This window comes from Oncorhynchus gorbuscha, linkage group LG01 (assembly GCF_021184085.1).
Source record: "Oncorhynchus gorbuscha isolate QuinsamMale2020 ecotype Even-year linkage group LG01, OgorEven_v1.0, whole genome shotgun sequence".
NCBI lineage: Eukaryota > Metazoa > Chordata > Actinopteri > Salmoniformes > Salmonidae > Oncorhynchus > Oncorhynchus gorbuscha.
Window position 1 is genome coordinate 97,269,790 of NC_060173.1, and position 22,144 is coordinate 97,291,933.

The 22,144-nt window shown below is 43.1% G+C and overlaps 1 pseudogene across 1 annotated transcript in view; it reads left to right on the forward strand.

Annotated features, from left to right (window-relative positions):
- The window catches only part of LOC124046845, a 96,113-nt pseudogene extending 78,815 nt beyond the window's left edge, over positions 1 to 17,298 (forward strand). The window contains exons 28-33 of the transcript XR_006841077.1: positions 2,736 to 2,870; positions 3,350 to 3,450; positions 3,626 to 3,776; positions 3,999 to 4,158; positions 4,281 to 4,420; positions 14,351 to 17,298. The product of XR_006841077.1 is annotated as a mitogen-activated protein kinase kinase kinase kinase 4-like (transcript). The remainder of the gene's footprint in view (positions 1 to 2,735; positions 2,871 to 3,349; positions 3,451 to 3,625; positions 3,777 to 3,998; positions 4,159 to 4,280; positions 4,421 to 14,350) is intronic.
- Positions 17,299 to 22,144: the final 4,846 nt, after the last annotated feature.

Consider the following 22,144-nt stretch of genomic DNA (forward strand, 5'->3'; position numbering starts at 1 on the left):
TTTGAATTTATTTGCAAATTATGGTGGAAAATAAGTATTTGGTCACCTACAAACAAGCAAGATTTCTGCCGCTCAGCATGGAAGAAGCCACTGTTCCAAAACTGCCATAAAAAAAGCCAGACTACGGTTTGCAATTGCACATGGGGACAAAGATTGTACTTTTTGGAGAAATGTCCTCTGGTCTGATGAGGCAAAAATAGAACTGTTTGGCCATAATGACCATCGTTATGTTTGGAGGAAAATGGGGGACGCTTGCAGACCGAAGAACACCATTCCAACCGTGAAGCACGGGGTGGCAGCCATATGTTGTTTAGGTGCTTTGCTACAGGAGGGACTGGTGCACTTCACAAAATAGATGACATCATGAGGGAGGAAAATTATGTGGATATATTGAAGCAACATCTCAAGACATCAGTCAGGAAGTTAAAGCTTGGTCGCAAATGGGTCTTCCAAATGGACAATGACCCCAAGCATACTTCCAAAGTTGTGGCAAAATGGCTTAAGGACAACAAAGTCAAGGTATTAGAGTGTCCATCACAAAGCCCTGACCTCAACCTGTAAAACATTTGTGGGCAGAACTGAAAAAGTGTGTGCGAACAAGGAAGCCTACAATCGTGACTCCGTTACACTGGCTCTGTCAGGAGGAATGGGTCAAAATTCACCCAACTTATTGTGGGAAGCTTGTGGAAGGCTACCCGAAACGTTTGACCCAAGTTAAACAATTTAAAGGCAAAGCTACCAAATACTAATTGAGTGTATGTAAAATTCTGACCCACTGGGAATGTGATAAAAGAATTTGAAGCTGAAATAAGTAATTCTCTATTATTATTCTGACATTTCACATTCTTAAAATAAAGTGGTGATCCAAACTGACCTAAAACAGGGAATTTTTACTAGGATTAAATGTCAGGAATTGTGAAAAACTGAGTTTAAATGTATTTGGCTAAGGTGTATGTAAACTTCCGACTTCAACTGTACACGGGAAAACACAGACATGCAAACACTGTTGTATGAAATTCAGTACTGACAGAGACTTGGTCATTTCTTCAAACAATCATCTTTATTTAATATCGTATAATTATTGCAATAATGAAATCGTCAACCCAACAGTCTTGTTCTGACTGTTAGGCTGAGAGCCTAACTGATAATGAAAATAGTGATATTATATAGGACCTAGAAATGCTTAGTGGTTCCATATCCCATAAGCCACCTTGGTTATCTACACAGGATGGTGTTTTACCCCCAACCTGGCTTTGTTTCCCAGATGCCAGGAAGAATGGACAATGAGGGATTGTTCTGAACTCTTCCAGGCTATCTCTATCTCGGGTCACACACACCACATCTTGTCTATGGAATGCTGGCTTTTAGGTTTTTATCACCAACATCAATCGTCAGCTTCAAGCTACCTCTAGTAAAACCCATGTCCTCAACAACCAGACTAGCTGCAAGGTGCTAGAGTGGAGACCATAAAACACAGCATTAACAGGACAGAAATATCTTACTGTTTTGTTATTTAATCATTCTTACATATCCAACAAATAAGGTGAATACATCATTTTTCAATCACAGAACATACACACACACTTTTAAGATGTTGATCTCTCTGATGAGACCGTCTGGCGGGGGCTGACTGACCGTCTGGCGGGGGCTGACTGACCGTCTGGCGGGGGCTGACTGACCGTCTGGCGGGGGCTGACTGACCGTCTGGCGGGGGCTGACTGACCGTCTGGCGGGGGCTGACTGACCGTCTGGCGGGGGCTGACTGACTGTCGGGTGGGGACTGACTGCTGACTGACCGTCGGGTGGGGGCTGACTGACCGTCGGGCGGGGGCTGACTGTAGGGTCCTGCTTCTCTTTCCTGTGCTGTGGTCGCATCATTCATTCACTGTAACAACCAACGCTGGTTTCTCTGGTGTCACCCAACAGACATTCAGCCAGAGGAAATGGAGTAAATGGTCTAGTTAGAGTGTACGACATCATATTGCATGTCCACTGACACACACGCAAAGGTTTCCATGCTGGAAGCACGGAAACACACATAGATGCAGTGTCATTTTGATGTCATTTTGCAATGAATGAATAAAGGGTCCGTGCTCAAAAGAGACGTTGAGACCATTTGATGTTGCTTCTTCAGTTTTTAGCTTAGATAGAAATACATCTTTTTTATTCTTCAAGTCATTGTACTTTATCATTCTCAGTAGATGAATGTCAAAGTTGTTTGTGAGTGTGCCGACTTGTTGGTGAGTTTACAGAAAATGTTGTCTTTCAATTTGACCTCGACCTTGACCTAAATTTGCAAACACTGTCGTATGAAATTCAGTACTGACAGAGACTTGGTCATTTCTTCAAACATTCAGTACAGGTTCTACTACAATACAGACCCTGTTATTGACTCAGCATATCATCTGTACTAGTATTGATAATGATGTCTAATATAATACCAATAATTAAATAACATAGTAAAAACTCCAATAATACCTTAATTAGTTGAAATTGGTGTGTACAATAAAGACGCTTCCACCCATAGGAGTAGGGTAGGAGTAGGGTGACGTTGCCCCTACATGCTGATCTTAGGTCAGTTTGGGATTTTCCCCACTAATGGTTAAGTTTATGATTGGTTGAGGGGAAGCTGATCCTAGGGGAAACTTCACCCCCTGTGCCATTACATGTGGATTATATATCATAGGTACCCTGACTCTTGACCTCTCCCGCTTGTCTGACCCTGTCCTATGAAGGCAAGAAGAACAAGTTGCGTGTGTACTATCTGTCCTGGTTGAGGAACAAGATCCTGCACAACGACCCTGAGGTGGAGAAGAAGCAGGGCTGGGTCACTGTGGGAGACCTGGAGGGTGCTGTTCACTACAAAGTTGGTACGTCCCATCTCCAGCATGCATCTGGCCAGTACATTTTTGCGGAGATAAATTGAGGACAGTTTTTGCATAGAAATGTATGTTATGGTCAAATGAGTCTGCACACATGTTTAGGAACCACTGTTTTATAAGTCAGCACTTCATGTCATGACTGAAACATGTTGGAAGAGATAAAGTCCAGAGTTTGGTAATGAAATCTACAGCAGCGTTTGAAATACCCTCTGTCTAACCAGCAAACACCATGTCCCATTTCTGTACTGTCACATCTCTGAGTAAGATAATAAGACTGTAATACATGTCAGCTAATAGCATTTTGGTAGACTTTGACTTCCTACTACATATAGTATCTGGGGCAGAGAACTTAAAAACAATAAGGCTACTGTGTCATTAAACGTCTTGAGGATGCTCTGAATTGACCCTGTTAGTTGGTGCCTCCTTATGGCAACATCCTCATGTGTCCCCACTGGTTTATTCCCCAGTGAAATACGAGAGGATCAAGTTTTTGGTTTTGGCCCTGAAGAACTCGGTGGAGGTCTATGCATGGGCACCGAAACCCTACCACAAGTTCATGGCTTTCAAGGTGAAAACTTCGATGCCCCTGCCTATGCATGACAGATATTCACTTCCATCTATTCAATTAGTCATGCAGCTATTGTAAATTGTCATGACAATGATAAAATTACTCCCCGACACACATGCACACACACTACTGTACTGTATGTGAATAACCTTTGCCTCCTGGTTGACCCCTGCAGTCGTTTGGTGACCTGGTGCACAAGCCCCTGCTGGTTGACCTGACGGTGGAGGAGGGTCAGAGGTTAAAGGTAATCTATGGCTCCAGTAACGGATTTCATGCTGTGGACGTGGACTCGGGGGGCCGTCTACGACATCTACCTGCCCACCCATGTAAGAAGCACACTCATGTCTATGGAACCTCAAATCCCCTTCTCTTCCTCCTTTTTTTTTTTCAAGGACAACATCATAATTGAATTAATAATTTCTCGCTCGTTCACTCTCTCCCCCTCTTTTGCTCTCTCCCCTCTCTTATCCTTTCTTCTCTTCCCCTCTCTCTTTCGCTCTCCCTCTCGTGCTTTCTTTCTCTCTGTCTCTGTGTCTGTCTCTCTGTAGATCCAGACCAGTATCCAGTCCCATGCCATCATCATCCTGCCCAACACAGATGGCATTGAGCTGCTGGTGTGTTACGAGGACGAGGGTGTCTATGTCAACACCTACGGACGCATCACCAAGGACGTGGTGCTGCAGTGGGGCGAGATGCCCACTTCTGTGGGTAAGTGGACATAGACACACTCACACACAATAGGTCCTTAAATGAAGTATTTAAACATGTTAACTCGGTTGCCATCCCTCCGACTCACCGCCCTATCCCTCTCTTTGTCTTTCTCTCTGTAGCCTATATCCGTTCTAACCAGATAATGGGCTGGGGGGAGAAAGCCATAGAGATAAGATCTGTGGAGACTGGACATCTCGACGGAGTCTTCATGCACAAGAGAGCCCAGAGACTCAAGTTCCTGTGTGAGAGGAACGACAAGGTGAGACCCCTGGACACGTACACACACATTTGGAGGTACTCTCCCCAGGTATTTTTTCACGAATAACTCTGTCAAAATCTAATTTTATTTGTCACATGCGCAGAATACAACAGGTGTAGACCTTACCATGAAATGCTTACTTACAAGCCCTTAGCTAACAATGAGGTTCAATAAATAGAGTTAAGAAAATACTAAATAAACTAAAGTAAAACATTTTATAAAAAACACAATCAAATAACAATAATGAGGCTATATAAAGGGGGTACTGGTACCGAGTCAATGTACAGGTTAGCTGAGGTCATTTGTACATGTAGGTCGGGGTAAAGTGACTATGCATATATAATAAACAGCGTGTAGCAGCAGTGTAAAAAATTAAAGGGAGGGGGGGGCAATATAAATTGTCCGGGTGAACATTTGATTAATTGTTCAGCAGTTTCATGGCTTCATGGCTTTCATGCCTTCACCCAACCACAGAGACCTCTAAAAGAGGAAAAGATCAAAGGGCACAGACCGAGTGTGAAGTGGCCCAAAGCTGTTGAAAAGAGAGAGTGGGAAACGATCAACAACAACCTGACAGAAATCTTGTAGGAACAGCAGAGAAAACGCTTGAAAGGATGGGAGACATTATCTACCACTACGGAGAAGAGCGCTTTGGAGTAAACGAAAGGAGAAGTGGCAAGACACCACCCCCGCCAGCCAAATCTAGGAGGCAGCAGGAGATCGAGATACTTGTCAGAGAGAGAAGGCAGCTGAGAAAGCAGTGGAAGAAGGCCTCTGATGCAGAGAAAGAAGGTCTCATGCTACTCCAAGCAGACATCAAATGTCAGCTGGCAACCTTGTGAAGAGTGGAAAACTTAAGGAAACTTTGTAGGAAGAAGGAACACTCAAGAACACGGTTCTATAAAAAAAAAAATGTTAAGTTTGTCAAAGACCTCTTCGCAAAGGAAAAGTGCGGAATCCTAAAAACTCCAAAGCCAGAACTGGAAGAACATCTGGAAAAGGTCCACCAGGACATGAAAAGGCATGAGCAGATAATCATCCCACATGATATCCCACCTATTCAACCACCAGAACTGGAAGAACATCTGGAAAAGGTCAACCAGGACATGAAAAGGCATGAGCAGATAATCATCCCACATGACATCCCACCTATTCAACCACCAGAATTCAATCTGGACACCGACCCTCCAAAATGGAAGGAAGTAGAGAACGTTGTCCGACGAGCAGGAGCGGCCTCGGCTCCTGGGCTTAATGGAGTACCATTCAAGCTCTAAAAGAACGCCCCGGATGTTCTACACTTTCTTTGGAGGCTCATGAGGATAGTGTGGCAGAAGGAAATAATACCTAAGGCATGGCGAAGGGCTGGTGGTGTGCTAATCCCGAAAGAGAAGGATGCGACAGACATCAGTCAATTCCGACCAATCTCCCTTCTCAACGTCGAAGGGAAGATCTTTTTCAGTATAATAGCACAGAGGCTGTCCACTTACCTAGAAAGGAACAAGTACATTGATACATCTGTACAGAAATTCCTGGTTTCTCTGGTTGCCTGGAACATACTAGTATGATTTGGCACCAGATCCAAACAGCTAAGAAGGACAAGAGAGACCTGTCATCTTCCTCGACCTGGCCAATGCCTTTGGCTCAGTTCCCCATGAACTCCTCTGGGAATCCTTCAACATTTTCCATGTACCAGAACCCATCACTACACTGGTAAAGGCCTATTTCCAAGACCTGCAATTGTGTTTCACAACACCTGACTTCACAACAACATGGCAGCACTTGGAGGTAGGCATAATGGCAGGCTGTACAATTTCACCTCTGGCCTTCACTATGGCCATGGAAGTCATCATCAGGGCATCGAGATGGGTGGTTGGCAGTGAGAGAACTAAGGAAGGGCTCCGTCTCCCACCTATCCGAGCATACATGGATGACATGACTACACTGACCACCACTGCAGCATGCACCAGGCAGCTACTTGCAAAACTGCAGGATAACATCAAGTGGGCCCTGATGAAAATCAAGCCAAGCAAATCTCGAAGCATCTCCATAGTCAAGGGACAGCTTAAAGATGTGAGGTTCTGCATTGGAGATGACCCGATACCAACGGTGTCTGAGCAACCCGTCAAGAGCCTAGGTAGATGGTACAACGAAAGCCTCTGGGAGAAAGATCAAGTGCAGCAAGTAAGGCAGGACATCACCGACGGTCTTGAGAACATCAACAAGATCCTACTGCCTGGGAAGCTCAAGCTTTGGTGCCTACAGTTTGGACTTCTCCCCCGGGTAATGTGGCCACTCACCGTCTATGAGGTCCCAATAACAACAGTGGAGAAGATGGAGCGAATCATTACCTCATACTTGAAGAAATGGCTGGGTGTCCCACGATGCCTGAGTAACATCGGCTTCTATGGCAAAGGGGTCCTTGAACAAACAAGTCTAATGGAGGAGTAGAAGAGCTCTAAAGTAATACTTCAGATGACATTGAAGGACTCCAAAGACCAGACCATTAGCAAGGCTGCACCTCTCCTACAAACTGGACGGAAATGGACATCATCCAAGGCAAGCAACATCAGCCCTGAGACACCGAGACATTGTGGGGAATATCCAGCATGGAAAAGGAGGCTTTGGCCTGGCAGCAAGCAAACCAACGTTCCATAAGGCAACAGCATCTGAACGCATCTGAACGCAGGAAGGTGGTGGTCGAGGAGGTGCGCAGACAGGAGGAGACTGCAAGAAGTGCAAAGTCTGTATCTCTTGCTAAACAAGGGAAATGGACGCGGTGGGAAGGCCTGGAGAGGAGAAAGATCGACTGGAGTGAGCTTTTGCAAATGGAGGCAAGCAACATCAGCTTCATAACAAGAGCTGTTTTATGATGTGCTTCCATCACCAAAAAACCTACATCAATGGTATGGCGAGGTCCCGACTTGCCCCTTCTGCCCAGCTCCAGCGACTCTTGGGCATATAATGACACCTGGAGGCACAAGCAGGTCCTCAAGAGCCTGGCTGCAGCACTTGAGACCAAGTGGAGTGCAACCATTACCTCCAAAAACAAGCAATCCCATCAAAACAACAACATTCATCCGGGAGGGACAGAAAAGGCCCAAGCATCCTCCTACGAAGCCAGAAACTGGACACCTAGCCATGGCCCGGGACTGGAAGATGCTTGTCGATATTGGCCAGCAACTCATTTTTCCGCCTTGCTTCGACCAACCTTAGGCCAGACATGGTACTCTGGTCCCCTTCACGAAAGGCTGTGTACATCATAGAGCTCACAGTCCCGTGGGAAAACTCTGTTGAAGAGGCCTACGAGCGTAAGAGACTGCGTTACACAGAGTTGGCAGCAGACGCAACTCCGCGTGGCTGGAATGCAAAAGTCTGGCTAGTTGAAGTGGGATGCAGAGGATTTGTGGCTTCTTCCACCGTCAGGTTGCTGAAAGAACTTGGAATCCATGGACAGGCTCTGCGGCAGACTGTCAGAGCAGTCTCTCAAGCAGCTGAAAGAGGCAGCCAGTGGATCTGGATCAAACGGAAGGACCCTTGCTGGGCTATAACTTCATGACCCCCCACCACCACCTGAGAACCCAATTCAGATCCCTCCAACTTGAGGAGGGCATATGAGGTATGTGGTCAGCTGTAGGGCTGGCTCAGGGAAGAAGACACCCCTGCCTTGCATAGTCCTGTGGGAAATCTTAATTGGGCATGGGACACAAGATGAGGCTTGATCACCCTTTAGCTGGCCACCTTTGAGGGTGTTTAGTGATTAAAGGGCGAAACACCCACTGATTCGAAGGCACACTACTGAGGATGTGTCCCAAAATTGACATCTTAACCCAGTCTAAGAAATAAACCTCCCATGCCACTCTGTCAACATCACGGAAAATCTCATGTGAGTGCATACCATCTATTGGCACAATGGACAGTTTTTAACATCTCGTCCCGTGTTTTATGATTCTTTCTTGTGATTCTTTCAAAAGCATGGTGTCGTGGAATTATTCTAGTCAAAGGAGAGAGACTTAGATTTCTTCAAAACAATTTAACTTTCTTTTTTAATTACTGCAGTTATGGAGTTGGTCGGTAGCCACCCTTAATCACTGAGAACTCTGAGTAGAACTAAGCCACAGCATTTTATAGTTAAGACACATCCACCTGAATATGGAACAAACACCAGATTTGTGAAATTATACAAAGGTAGATTGTGCTCTCATGCAATGGACAGCAAGATGTACATTGCACCGGGTTTCTGTCTCAAGGTCATTTTCTACTTTTTCTACTATACACAAATACTAATGCAACATAGGACACCAGGTCCTTCACTTAATTTCTGAAGTCCAGTATTCATCTGCCATGTGGGAGAAATAAACTGGAGGGAGGTTATGCCTGGTACTGGCAGACTTGCACCCAGACACTAATCATGGAATGGAATGCAGTCTTTAGGTTTTATCACCCAGGCATCGTAAATCAGCAGTCAGTGTTAAGCCTCAGAGACTCCTCTCAGAAGGACAGACATTGTGAAAATACTAATATAGGAATACATTCGAATATAAAGGTAATGTGTTTAACATAATGTTGTAATTCTACCACATCGTTTTTGCAATGTTAAGAAGATGGAATAAAGTTGTCCTTGAAATATTATTGGTCCTTCACTGTTTTGAGACTGTACAACCTTCAAGATGTATTGTCAGATCCAACAGCAGATCTCTTTGTTTCTTGGGACCTAGAACTAGAATCTCTGTTTTTTCAGAGTTTAAAAGTTAAACATTTGCCACCATCCACTTCCTTATGTCTGAAACACAGGCCTCCAGGTAGGCAATTTTGGGGCTTCACAATGTTTCATCAAAATGTACAGCTGTGTGTCATCCTCATAGCAGTGAAAGTTGACATTGTGTTTCCGAATGACATCACCAAGAGGTATAATATTGAAGAGGTTCGATATAGGCCGATTTTTACATTTTCCGGGTCAAGGTGTAGCTTTTTCAAGAGAATTTATTACTGCAGCTTTTAGTGAGTTTGGTACACATCCGGTGGATAGGGAGCCATTTATTATGTTCAACGTAGGAGGGTCAAGCACCGGATGTAGCTCTTTCAGTAGTTTAGTTGGAATAGAGTCCAGTATGCAGCTTGACAGTTTAGAGGCCATGACTATTTTCATGAATGTGTCAAGAGTTACAGGATTAAAAGACTTGGATCTCCATTGATCCAAGGTCCTGACAGTCTTTGCAGACTCAGGACAACTGAGCTATGGAGAAATATGCAGATTCAAATAGGAGTCTGTAATTTGCTTAAATTGCAATTAGGTTTGAAAAATTGGATGATTGAGCAGTCGGATGACTTCCAATTTGGTGGAGCGTCATTTCCGTTCCAATTTTCTGGAATCTTGTTTCAGGGCCCAGGTATTTTCTGGAATCTTGTTTCAGGGCCCAGGTATGTTCTGGAATCTTGTTTCAGGGCCCAGGTATTTTCTGGAATCTTGTTTCAGGGCCCAGGTATTTTCTGGAATCTTGTTTCAGGGCCCGGGTATTTTCTGGAATCTTGTTTCAGGGCCCAGGTATTTTCTGGAATCTTGTTTCAGGACCTGGGTATTTTCTGGAATCTTGTTTCAGGGCCCAGGTATTTTCTGGAATCTTGTTTCAGGGCCCAGGTATTTTCTGTATACCAGGGAGCTAATTTCTTGTGACAAATATTTTTTGTTTTTAGGGGTGTGACTGGTGTGACTGCATCTAGGCTATTATGCATGGTTAAGTTTAGATCCTCGGATAGGTGTTTAACCGATTTTGTACTCTGACGTCCTTGGGTAGGTGGAGGGAGTCTGGAAGGGAATCTAGGCATCTGGGTTGTCCGAGAATTTATAGCACGGCTTTAGATTATCTTTGGTTGGGGTCTGATCAGATTTGATAACGATTGCAAACGTAATAAGATGGCGGTCCGATAGTCCAGGATTATGAGGAAAAACATTTAGATCCACAATATTTATTTCATGGGACAATACTAGATCCAGGATATGACTGTGGCAATGAGTAGGTCCGGAGACATGTTGGACAAAACCTACTGAGTTGATGATCGCTCAGAAAGCCTCTTGGAGTGGTTCTGTGGACTTTTCCATGTGAATATTAAAGTCACCAAAAATGTGAATATCTGCCATCGCTACAAGGTCCGATAGGAATTCAGGGAACTCCATGAGGAACGCTGTGTACGGCGCAGGAGGCCTGTAAACAGTAGATATAAAAAGTGATTGATTAAGCTGCATAGATTACATGACTAGACGCTCACTAGTGTAACCAGGAGGAGAGGCCTCATTTAACACAGTAAATTCATCAGGCTTAAGCCATGTTTCAGTCAGGCTAATCACAAAAAGATTATGATCAGTGATTAGTTAATTGACTATGACTACCTTGGATGTGAGGAATCTAACATTAAGTAACCCTATTTTGAGATGTGAGATGTCACAATCTCTTTCAATAATGACAGGAATGGAGGAGGTCTTTATTCCAGTGAGATTGCTAAAGCGAACACTGCCATTTTCTGTTTTTCTCAACCTAGATCGAGGCACAGACACTGTCTCAATGGAGATAGCTGAGCTGACTACATTGGCTGTGCTAGTGGCAGACTCCACTGAGCTGGCAGGCTGGCTATCAGGTTGCAGGCCATGCAGCAGGCTATCTCATTGTGGAGCTAGAGGAGTTAGAGCCCTGTCTATGTTCATAGATGAGATGAGAGCACCCCTCCAGCTAGGATGGAGTCAGTCACTCCTCAGCAGGCCAGGCTTGGACCTGTTTGTGGGTGAGTCCCAGAAAGGGGGCCAATTATCTACAAATTATATCTTTTGGGAAGGGGCAGAAAACAGTTTTCAACCAGCGATTGAGTTGTGAGAGCTCATCACTCCCCCTAACTGGTAGGGGGCCAGAGACAATTACTTGATGCCGACACATCTTTCTCGCTGATTTACACACTGAAGCTATGTTGCTCTTGGTGACCTCTGACTGTTTCATCCTAACATCGTTGGTGCCGACGTGGATAACAATATCCCTATACTCTCTACGCTCGCCAGTTTTAGCTTTAGCCTTTACGTCTGTAACCCTGCCCCCTGGTAAACAGTGTATGATTGCTGGATTATTATTTTTAAATCTAATACTGCGGGTTATGGAGTTGCCAATGACTAGGGTTTTCAATTTGTCAGAGCTAATAATGGGTGGTTTCGGCAGCTCAGACCCTGTAGCGGGTGGAGGAGAGACCTGAGAAGGCTCGGCCTCTGACTCTGAGTCAATGCTTAATGGGTAAAACGGGTTGAAAATTTCTGTCGGCTGAATGAGCGACACCTGTTGAGTATGCCGACAGCATTTCTTTCCAGAAAATTGTCCGGCTGCGGGTACTGTATGGGGATATTTATACTACTATCTCTACTTACTGGTGGCACAGATGCCGTTTCATCCTTTCCTACACTTAAATTACCCTTGCCTAATGATTGCGTCTGAAGCTGTGCTGGCAACACAGCTATCCTCACCATAAGGTTGGTAGGTAGCCAAGTAGCAACAAACAGCACAGCAGCATGGATACATGTCCAACAGTTGTGACTTTGTGGCAGTGTTAACTAACCGATGATGTTTTTATTTAATTATTTTATTTAACCTTTATTTAACTAGGCAAGTCAGTTAAGTTCTTATTTACAATGACGGCCTACCAAAAGGCAAAAGGACTCCTGCGGGGATGGGGGCTGGAATTAAAAATACAAATATAGGACAAGACACCACAACACTACATAAAGAGCAACCTAAGACAACAACATAGCATGGCAGCAACACATGACAACACAGCATTGTAGAAACAGCACATGATAACAACATGGTAGCAACACAACATGGCAGCAGCACAACATGGTACAAGCATTATTGGGCACAGACAACAGCACAAGAAGGCAAGAAGGTAGAGACAATAATATATCACGCAAAGCAGCCACACTGTCAGTAAGAGTGTCCATGAGTGAGTCTTTGAATGAAGAGATGGAGATTTGAGTGTTTGTTGCAGCTCTTTCCAGACGCTAGCTGCAGCGAACTGAAAAGAGGAGTGACACAGGGATGTGTGTGCTTTGGGGACCTTTAAAAGAATGTGACTGGCAGAACCGGTGTTGCATGTGGAGGATAAGGGGTGCAGTAGGTATCTCAGATAGGGGGGAGTGAGGCCTAAGAGGGTTTTATACATAAACATCAACCAGTGGGTCTTGCGACGGGTACACAGAGATGACCAGTTTGCAGAGGAGTATAGAATAAAGTGAGGTGAGAAATCTGATGGCCGAACGGTAAAGAAAATCTAGCCGCTTGAGAGCACCCTTACCTGCCAATCTATAAATTATATCTCCGGAATCTAGCGTGGGTAGGATGGTCATCTGAATCAGGGTTAGTTTGGCAGCTGGGGTGAAAGAGAAGTGATTACAATAGAGGAAACCAAGTCTAGATTTAACCTTCGCCTCCAGCTTTGATATGTGCTGAGAGAAGGACATTGTACCGTCTAGCCCTACTCCCAAGTACTTGTACGAGGTGACTACCTCAAGGTCTAAACCCTTCGAGGTAGTAATCACACCAGTAGGGAGAGGGGCATTCTTCTTACCAAACCACATTACCTTTTGTTTTAGAGGTGTTCAGAACATGGTTAAGGTCAGAGAAAGCTTGCTTGACACTAAGAAAGCTTTGTCGTAGAGCGTTTAACACAAAATCCGGGGAGGGGCCCGCTGTGTAGAAGACTATCAATCGCATATACATGGATGAGAGAGCTTCCTACTGCCTGAGCTCTGTTGTTGATGTAAATTGAGAAGTGTGTGGGGACTAGGATCGAGCCTTGAGGTACTCCCTTGGTGACAGGCAGTGGCTGAGACAGCAGATGTTCTGACTTTATACACTGCACTCTATGAGAGAGGTAGTTAGCAAACCAGGCCAAAGACCCCTCAGAGGCACCAACACTCCTTAGTCGGCCCACAATAATGTAATGGTCTACTGTATCAAAAGTTTTGGCCAAGTCAACTCAGTGACTGCCTGCAGTGAAAAACTTTGTAGCGGGGCAGGGGAAAAAGAGGGAGGAGCATCGGGGTTAATCGCATTGGAAGGGGTGGGAGATGGTCCTTCTGTAGCTCAGTTGGTAGAGCATGGCGCTTGTAACGCCAGGGTAGTGGGTTCGATCCCCGGGACCACCCATACGTAGAATGTATGCACACATGACTGTAAGTCGCTTTGGATAAAAGCGTCTGCTAAATGGCATATATTATTATTATTATTATATATTATGAGGAAATGTTGGACAGGCAATGGCTGAGTCAAATAGGAATCCTGACTTAATGAAGTGGTGATTTAAAGAGCTCAGCCATGTGCTCCTTGTCAGTAACAGCTACATGATCAACATTAAGGGACATGGGCAGCTGTGAGGAGGAGGGTTTATTCTCCAGGTCTTTAACCGTTTTCCAGAACTTCTTGGGATTAGACCCACAGAGAGAGAACTGCTCACCTGAGTGTACTTATTTCTAATTTTCCTGAACTAGAGCCAGTCAGCCTGAGTATGCGTGTGCCAAGCCTTTCACCAAATGGACTTCTTGAGGTGGAGTAATTCTGCCAGATCACCGTCGAACCAGGGGCTGAACCTGTTGTTAATTCTCATTTTCTTTATGCGGGCGTGTTTGTTAACAATACCACTGAAAATATATTTTTTTAAAGGTCAAAGCCTCTTTGACAGATGGGATCAAGCTGATTCTATACCAATTTACAGAGGCCGGGTCTTGAAGGAAGGCTTGCTCATTAAAGTTTTTTAGCAAGCGTCTGACAAATCAGGACAGGTCGTTTAACTGAGCATCCATTACGAACACAGGCTGTAAAACAGTGATCACTAAGGTCATTACTGATGTCACTGATTTGTTTCATTATTGACTGGCGTGTGTGCATGTGTTCCCATCCGCAGGTGTTCTTTGCCTCGGTGCGATCCGGAGGAGCCAGCCAGGTGTACTTTATGACCCTGGGGCGCACCTCTCTGCTCAGCTGGTAAAGAGACTACAACCCCTCTACACTGGAAACCAACCAACCACGTTTTACCCGACGTTCAACGATGCCATCGGTCAAAAGCCAACCACCTCCGACATAATCATGACCTTCGCCCCGGGGCATCGTGCTATACTGAGGATACACAACATCTTGGTTTTTTTTCTCACCTTTATTTAACCAGGTAGGCAAGTTGAGAACAAGTTCTCATTTACAATTGCGACCTGGTAGATGACGTCGCCCCAGCCGTGAATACCAGATATGAGAATTGTAAAAATAAAAAATAAAGAAGTTAATTGATTATAAATCAAATAAAAAAATGTGAAGAAAGGGGGTGAACAGTTTGCCCCACTTTGGTGCTCAACAGGTTGTGGACACACGTCTGTGCGGGGCCGTTGCCCTGAAGGCGTGTGTGCGTGTGTGCGTGTGTGTGTGTGTTGGTGTGTCGTTCCGAGTTCCCGACTGTGGTATGGGCTTGAAGTCTACTACTAACTACTCTGTGCATCTTCTGCTCGTATTTCAGGAGTCCCCCTCCCCTTCCTTTCCTTAGCGAAGGAGGGGCAGGGGGCGGAGCATACAGTGTTAATGCTACAGTAGTGTACGTCAATGTCTTTCTGTTTGGTCCAATGATTGCTGACTGCGGGGGGGAGGGGGGGGTGTTGAAGCTGTCAGTCAGGGAGGAGGTGGGAATAAAGAAGCTGTGCAAGGGAGCCAATTGGTTCTAGGCTCAATGCTGTCATGACACAGTGTGTGGGATGGGCCTATGCATTTTACCGTAAGTCTGTTATCTGAGAGGACTCAGCTGGAGTGTGTTGATAGTTAGGACAGCTACCGTATTTTAATGTGCAGGTTCATGTAAAAACATTTGAACCAGATGGACTTTGAAATAGTGTTTTTTATTTTATTATGATTCCCTAAAAAAAAGTAAGTATTTGGAGTTAATATTTATTTTACCTTGGTTTTTAAAATCACAATGCACATAGCCTCCAGTTTTCTTTGCTTTTATTTCGACCCACAAAACATTCAAATGCTTTGAGTCAGAGAGTGGGTGGGTAAAACATTTAAATAGTACCTATGTATAATAAATATTAATTTAATATCATTCATGGTTACAATTGTCATGTTAGTGGAATCCTCAGTCCAACATGATGCTGTGATCCGGCTTGTACCATCAGAGTCCAGGATGGAGGACATGGTCCTGATGTGAATAGACAGATATAATAAAAGAGAGTGGAGGAGAAGGTTCAGGTCATATACAGTATGTGTGTGGTAGTAAAGGGGCCAATAATAGATGAGAGAAGAGGGGTGTCAATGTAAGTTTTTGTAGCAGAAAGGTTACACATGGTCAGCAAACCTCAATGGACTCATAGACTGTGGATGGAAATAATGGTGGTGTTTTATTGTTGTTTTTCATGAGTATCTTTTTATGAATGCAATGCACTAAGTGTCAAGAATGTAGAAAGAAATATACTGTGTGGTGGTCAAAGGCATGAGAATTTTATTTTTGTTCCTTGTCACAAGTGATCAATTTCAAGTTGACACAAGTGAATATTAAACAATGGAGGCTCTAAGGAAGATGTCGGTTTTTGGGGCAATTCTGAATCGTTTCTGAGACTAGGTTGTGACTCCTTTCACAAACTCAATGTTTTAACGCTTAAGCCCCGATTCACTTGTTAATGGAAGGCAAATCAAAACAACTGTTTCAAATCAGAGGAGAGCAGAGCATGGGTGACATCTGTGATTCTACAGCTCTCTGAAGGTGTTCACCACAGAAACCCACTTTGGGAAGATTATTGTTTGTTGTTGTTCACTGTTAAAGAGTATAGTCTGTACATCTGAAGACTATTCAATACACTGCAATATTCCCTGCCATGACTCTCTCACGACAGGGTATCTGACCTGCCTAAACCATGGAGACAAACAACATGAATATTACTTTCCTGAGTAGGATTACCCTACTCTTCCCAAGGAACAAAACTGTGTTTTAATGGTGATGATGGATCAAAGCTATTTCACCCAAGGGGACAGATTCTCTACCCTAACTGTGTGTCAGACTCCATAGTGGGTCAATCACTCTCTGAGTTGAGTCTTTCTCCAACTAACAGTCATGCCATTCATTGTGTGTAGAGCTGTGGGAAAGGCACTGCAAATTATACATCACAGAATTGTTTCACAAGCCAACCTTTTTTATATATGGAAAAAGAAACCTGTTTGAAAAGCGAACCCCAATGCTGTATGTGTGTGTGTTGAATAGTCCCCCCTCTATTAATGGAAAGACGGACAACAATTTCTTCCCAATCTGAAAAGCAGTCACTTGCTGATTTTTTGATTTATAAAAGTGCCAATATGGCAACATTAAAAGTGTAAAAAGAATGACGAAACCACTATGTTGATAAATATACTTTTTTAAGATCTCACTTGAAGCATTAAGTTTTAGACTTAGTTAAGAAGCTTAACAATAGTTTATGTACTTTGCAGTGGTTGAATATTATAAGAGGCAATGTTTTGTTACACTAATGTGTATCATGATATTCATTTTTTTAGCTTGTTTTATATTGAACATGATTTATCAATAATCCTAAATTATGCCATTTTTTTGTTTTTGTTTTTCTCAAACAACTCAAAACACAATAAAGAATACACATGCAACATTTGATTTTCCAGATGATCCCATAATGTCGTTCCCAGCATTGTGGGGACATTGTAGTGACAAAGTCCGTTCCTTGCCGTCTTGGATGTCAGTCAGGCTTGGGTGTTTTTCTCCAGTGTTTCTTCCATGCTACTCTAACTTATGTGCTCTCTGTGTATGACAGGAAGTCTTGTATTTTCCTGAAGGTCTTTTCTCTTTGAATAAACTCTAAAGTAATTTAATGATTTACTGTAGTCTTTTGTCTTGTCCCTTCTCTGACTGACTGAATTCTTGAAGTGGAGAGTGTGAGAATGTCATCATTATCCAATAGTATGTCCCTGATGGTAAGAAATATTTTCTACAACAAATACAGAGCAGAGCAGACGCTGAATATCCCTTTGAGCATGGTGAAGTTATTAATTACACTTTTGATGGTGTATCAATACACCCAGTCACTACAAAGATAGAGGCGTCCTTCCTAACTCAGTTGACAGAGAAGAAGGAAACCACTCAGGGATTTCACCATTTGGCCAATGGTGACTTTAAAACAGTTATAGAGTTTAATAGCTGTGATAGGAGAACTGAGGATGGATCAACATTGTACATACTCCACAATACTAACTTAAATGACAGGGTGAAAAGGAGGCCTGTTTGCAACAAGTCAGTAAAGTAAAACTGCAAAAAATGTGGCAGAGAAATGAACTTTTCTGTCCTGAATACAAAGTGTTATGTTTGGGACAAATCCAACACAACACATCACTGAGTACCACTTCATATTTTCGAGCATGGTGGTGGCTGCATCATATTATGTGTATGTTTGTCATCAGCAAGGACTAGGGAGTTTTTTAGGATACAAATAAACTCAGTAGAGCTAAGCACAGACAAAATCCTAGAGGAAAACCTGGTTCGGGCTGCTTTTGAATAGACACTGGGAGACAAATGTACCTTTCAGTAGGACAATGGCCTAAAACACAAGGCCAAATATACACTTGCTTACCAAGACAACATTGAATGTTCCTGAATGGCCTAGTTACAGTTTTCAAAAAAGATTTCAAAAAACATGTTTTAATTTTGTAATAATGGGGTTTTGTGTATAGATGAGTTGAAATAGATAAAAACGATTTGAATCCATTTTGAATTAAGGCTGTAACAACAAGATGTGCACACACTAACACAGTTGATTTGATTTGGTACATACAAAAGATGCACTAGGTTGTGTGTTGGCTTGTACTGTACAAATGTAATCTGAGGGAATTGAGACAGTTTGTTATTATATTTTCCCAACTTCAGTTTAATTAACTGCTCTGTATTAGTAGTAGTGGTAGTTGTAGTGGTAGTAGTAGACTAAGACAGTGGGTATAACAGCTTACATATGTTATTTTCCCTTTTTTCCCTTTGATATGTTCTGACAAAGCAAAAACAGGTTTATGTGTAGATTACTGAGGATTTTTTACTATTGAATCCATTTTAGAAGTCTGTAACGTAACAAAATTTGAAAATAGTCAATGGGTCTGAATACTTTTCGAAGGCACTGTGTGTGTGTAGTCATTCACCTGCCAAGGATCCTGGGGGATTTGATCGGCATATGATACCGAAAAAAACAACAAAAAAACAGTTTACTCACCATGTGGACATGCAAATGGTCTCACGTACGCACGCACATGGACACACACAGCTAAGGGAGTTAAGTTGAATTTGCAATAATCCACATACACACACACAATGCTTCTCAAACTGAGGAGGCTGGTGGGAGGAGCTATAGGACAGGCTCATTGTAATGGCATTAAACATATGGAACCCATGTTGGACTCCGTTCCATAAATTCCATTCCAGCCATTACGAGCCTGTCCTCCTCTAGCTCCTCCCATTAAACTCCTCCTTTCTTAAATCACTGTTGTATTGAATTCTATTGCGTCTTTCCGGTGTGTAAGGGAACTGAATTTCTCAATCGACTGTTTTATTTTACTCAGTGTGACAGTATAACATGCATGTTCATAAAGCAAACGTGATGATGTCAGAAGATATCAAAGGGAAGAGGAAAATAACTTATATGTAAGCTGTTATACCCACTGTCTTAGTCTACTACTACCACTACAACTACCATTACTACTAATACAGAGCAGTTAATAAAACTGAAGTTGGGAAAATATACAATAGACCTTATCATGAAATTCTTATTTATAAGCCCTTAACCAACAATGTAGTTTCAAGAAAAATAAGAGTTAAGAGTTAAGAAGCCTTTTGGACCTAGACTTGGCGCTCTGGTACCGCTTGCCGTTTGGTAGCAGAGAGAACAGTCTATGACTAGGGTGGCTGGAGTCTTTGGCCATTTTTAGAGCCTTCCTCTGACACTGCCTGGTATAAAGGTCCTCGATGGCAGGAAGCTTGGCCCCAGTGATGTACTGGGCCGTACGCACTACCCTCTGTAGCACCTTTTTGAGGATTTGTATTTGTATTTATCAGGTATCCCAATTTGCTGCCTCCAAGGCAGCAGCCACTCCTGGGTTCCAAACACATAAAAGCAATTACATTACATACATTACACCAATTGTGCAAGTTCTCCCACTTAAAAAGATGAGAGAGGCCTGTAATTTTAGTCATAGGTACACTTCCCTAATGACAGACAAAATTAGACAAAAAAATCCAGAAAATCACATTGTAGGATTTTTTATGAATTTATTTGCAAATTATGGTGGAAAATAAGTATTTGGTCACCTACAAACAAGCAGGATTTCTGGCTCTCACAGACCTGTAACTTCTTCTTTAAGAGGCTCCTCTGTCCTCCACTTGTTACCTGTATTAATGGCACCTGTTTGAACTTCTTATCAGTATGAAAGACACCTGTCCACAACCTCAAACAGTCACACTCCAAACTCCACTATGGCCAAGACCAAAGAGCTGTCAAAGAACAGCAGAAACAAAATTGTAGACCTGCACCAGGCTGGGAAGACTGAATCTGCAATAGGTAAGCAGCTTGGTTTGAAGAAATCATCTGTGGGAGCAATTATTCATAAATGGAAGACATACAAGACCACTGGTAATCTCCCTCGATCTGGGGCTCCACGCAAGATCTCACCTCAAAATGATCACAAGAACGGTGAGCAAAAATCCCAGAACTACACGGGGGGACCTAGTGAATGACCTGCAGAGAGCTGGGACCAAAGTAACAAAGCCTACCATCAGTAACACACTACACCGCCAGGGACTCAAATCCTGCAGTGCCAGACGTGTCCCCCTGCTTAAGCCAGTACATGTCCAGGCCCGTCTGAAGTTTGCTAGAGAGCATTTGGATGATCCAGAAGAAGATTGGGAGAATGTCATATGGTCAGATGAAACCAAAATATAACTTTTTGGAAAAACTCAACTTGTCGTGTTTGGAGGACAAAGAATGCTGAGTTGCATCCAAAGAACACCATACCTACTGTGAAGCATGGGGGTGGAAACATCATGCTTTGGGTCTGTTTTTCTGCAAAGGGACCAGGACGACTGATCCGTGTAAAGGAAAGAATGAATGGGGCCATGTATCGTGAGATTTTGAGTGTAAACCTCCTTCCATCAGCAAGGGCATTGAAGATGAAACGTGGCTGGGTCTTTCAGCATGACAATTATCCCAAACACACCGCCTGGGCAATGAAGGAGTGGCTTCGTAAGAAGCATTTCAAGGTCCTGGAGTGGCCTAGCCCGTCTCCAGATCTCAACCCCATAGAAAATCTTTGGAGGGAGTTGAAAGTCCGTGTTGCCCAGCAACAGCCCCAAAACATCACTGCTCTAGAGGAGATCTGCATGGAGGAATGGGCCAAAATACCAGCAACAGTGTGTGAAAACCTTGTGAAGACTTACAGAAAATGTTTGACGTCTGTCATTGCCAACAAAGGGTATATAACAAAGTATTGAGATAAACTTTTGTTATTGACCAAATACTTATTTTCCACCATAATTTGCAAATAAATTCATTAAAAATACTACAATGTGATTTTCTGGATTTTCTTTTCTCATTTTTTCTGTCATAGTTGAAGTGTACCTATGATGAAAATTACAGGCCTCTCATCTTTTTAAGTGGGAGAACTTGCACAATTGGTGGCTGAATTGCCCCACTGTATCTGCAACACAAAATGTACAATACAAAATGTATAATACCACCATACAACAATATTACAATGTATGCATATGTGTGTGTCTGTACCTTCGTGTGTATCTCTTCACAGTCCCTGCTGTTCCATAAGGTGCTATTTTTACCTGTTTTAAAAAAATCAGTTGTACATACAGTCGCGGCCAAAAGTTTGAGAAAGACACAAATATTAATTTCCACAAAGTTTGCTGCTTCAGTGTCTTTAGATATTTTTGTCAGATGTTACTATGGAATACTGATGTAACGTCGTTCGTCTGTTGAATGAAGAGAGTCAGACCGAAATGCAGCGTGTAGGTTACTCATGACTTTAATGAAAATAATCGCGGTACATGAAATAACTGTATATGAAAACAACAAACGAAACGTGAAACCTATTACAGCCTATCTGGTGACTACAACACTAAGACAGGAACAAAGACCCACAAATTACAACGCGAAAGTCAGGCTGTCTAAATACGGTTCTCAATCAGAGACAACGACAAGCACCTGACTCTGATTGAGAATCGCCCCAGGCAGCCAAGCCTAACTAGACACACCCCTAATCATACACAATCCCAATTACTACAAACCCCAATACGAAACACAACATATAAACCCATGTCACACCCTGGCTACCCAAACATATACCAAAAACACAAAATACAATGACCAAGGCGTGACAACTGAAGTATAATTACAAGCATTTGATAAGTGTCAAAGGCTTTTATTGACAATTACATGAAGTTGATGCAAACAGTCAACATTTGCAGTGTTGACCATTTCTTTTTCAAGACCTCTGCAATCTGTCCTGGCATGCTGTCAATTAACTTCTGGGCCACATCCTGACTGATGGCAGCCCATTCTTGCATAATCAATGCTTGGAGTTTGTCAGAATTTGTGGGGTTTTGTTTGTCCACCTGCCTCTTGAGGAGTGACCACAAGTTCTCAGTGGGTTTAAGGTCTGTGGAGTTTCCTGGCCA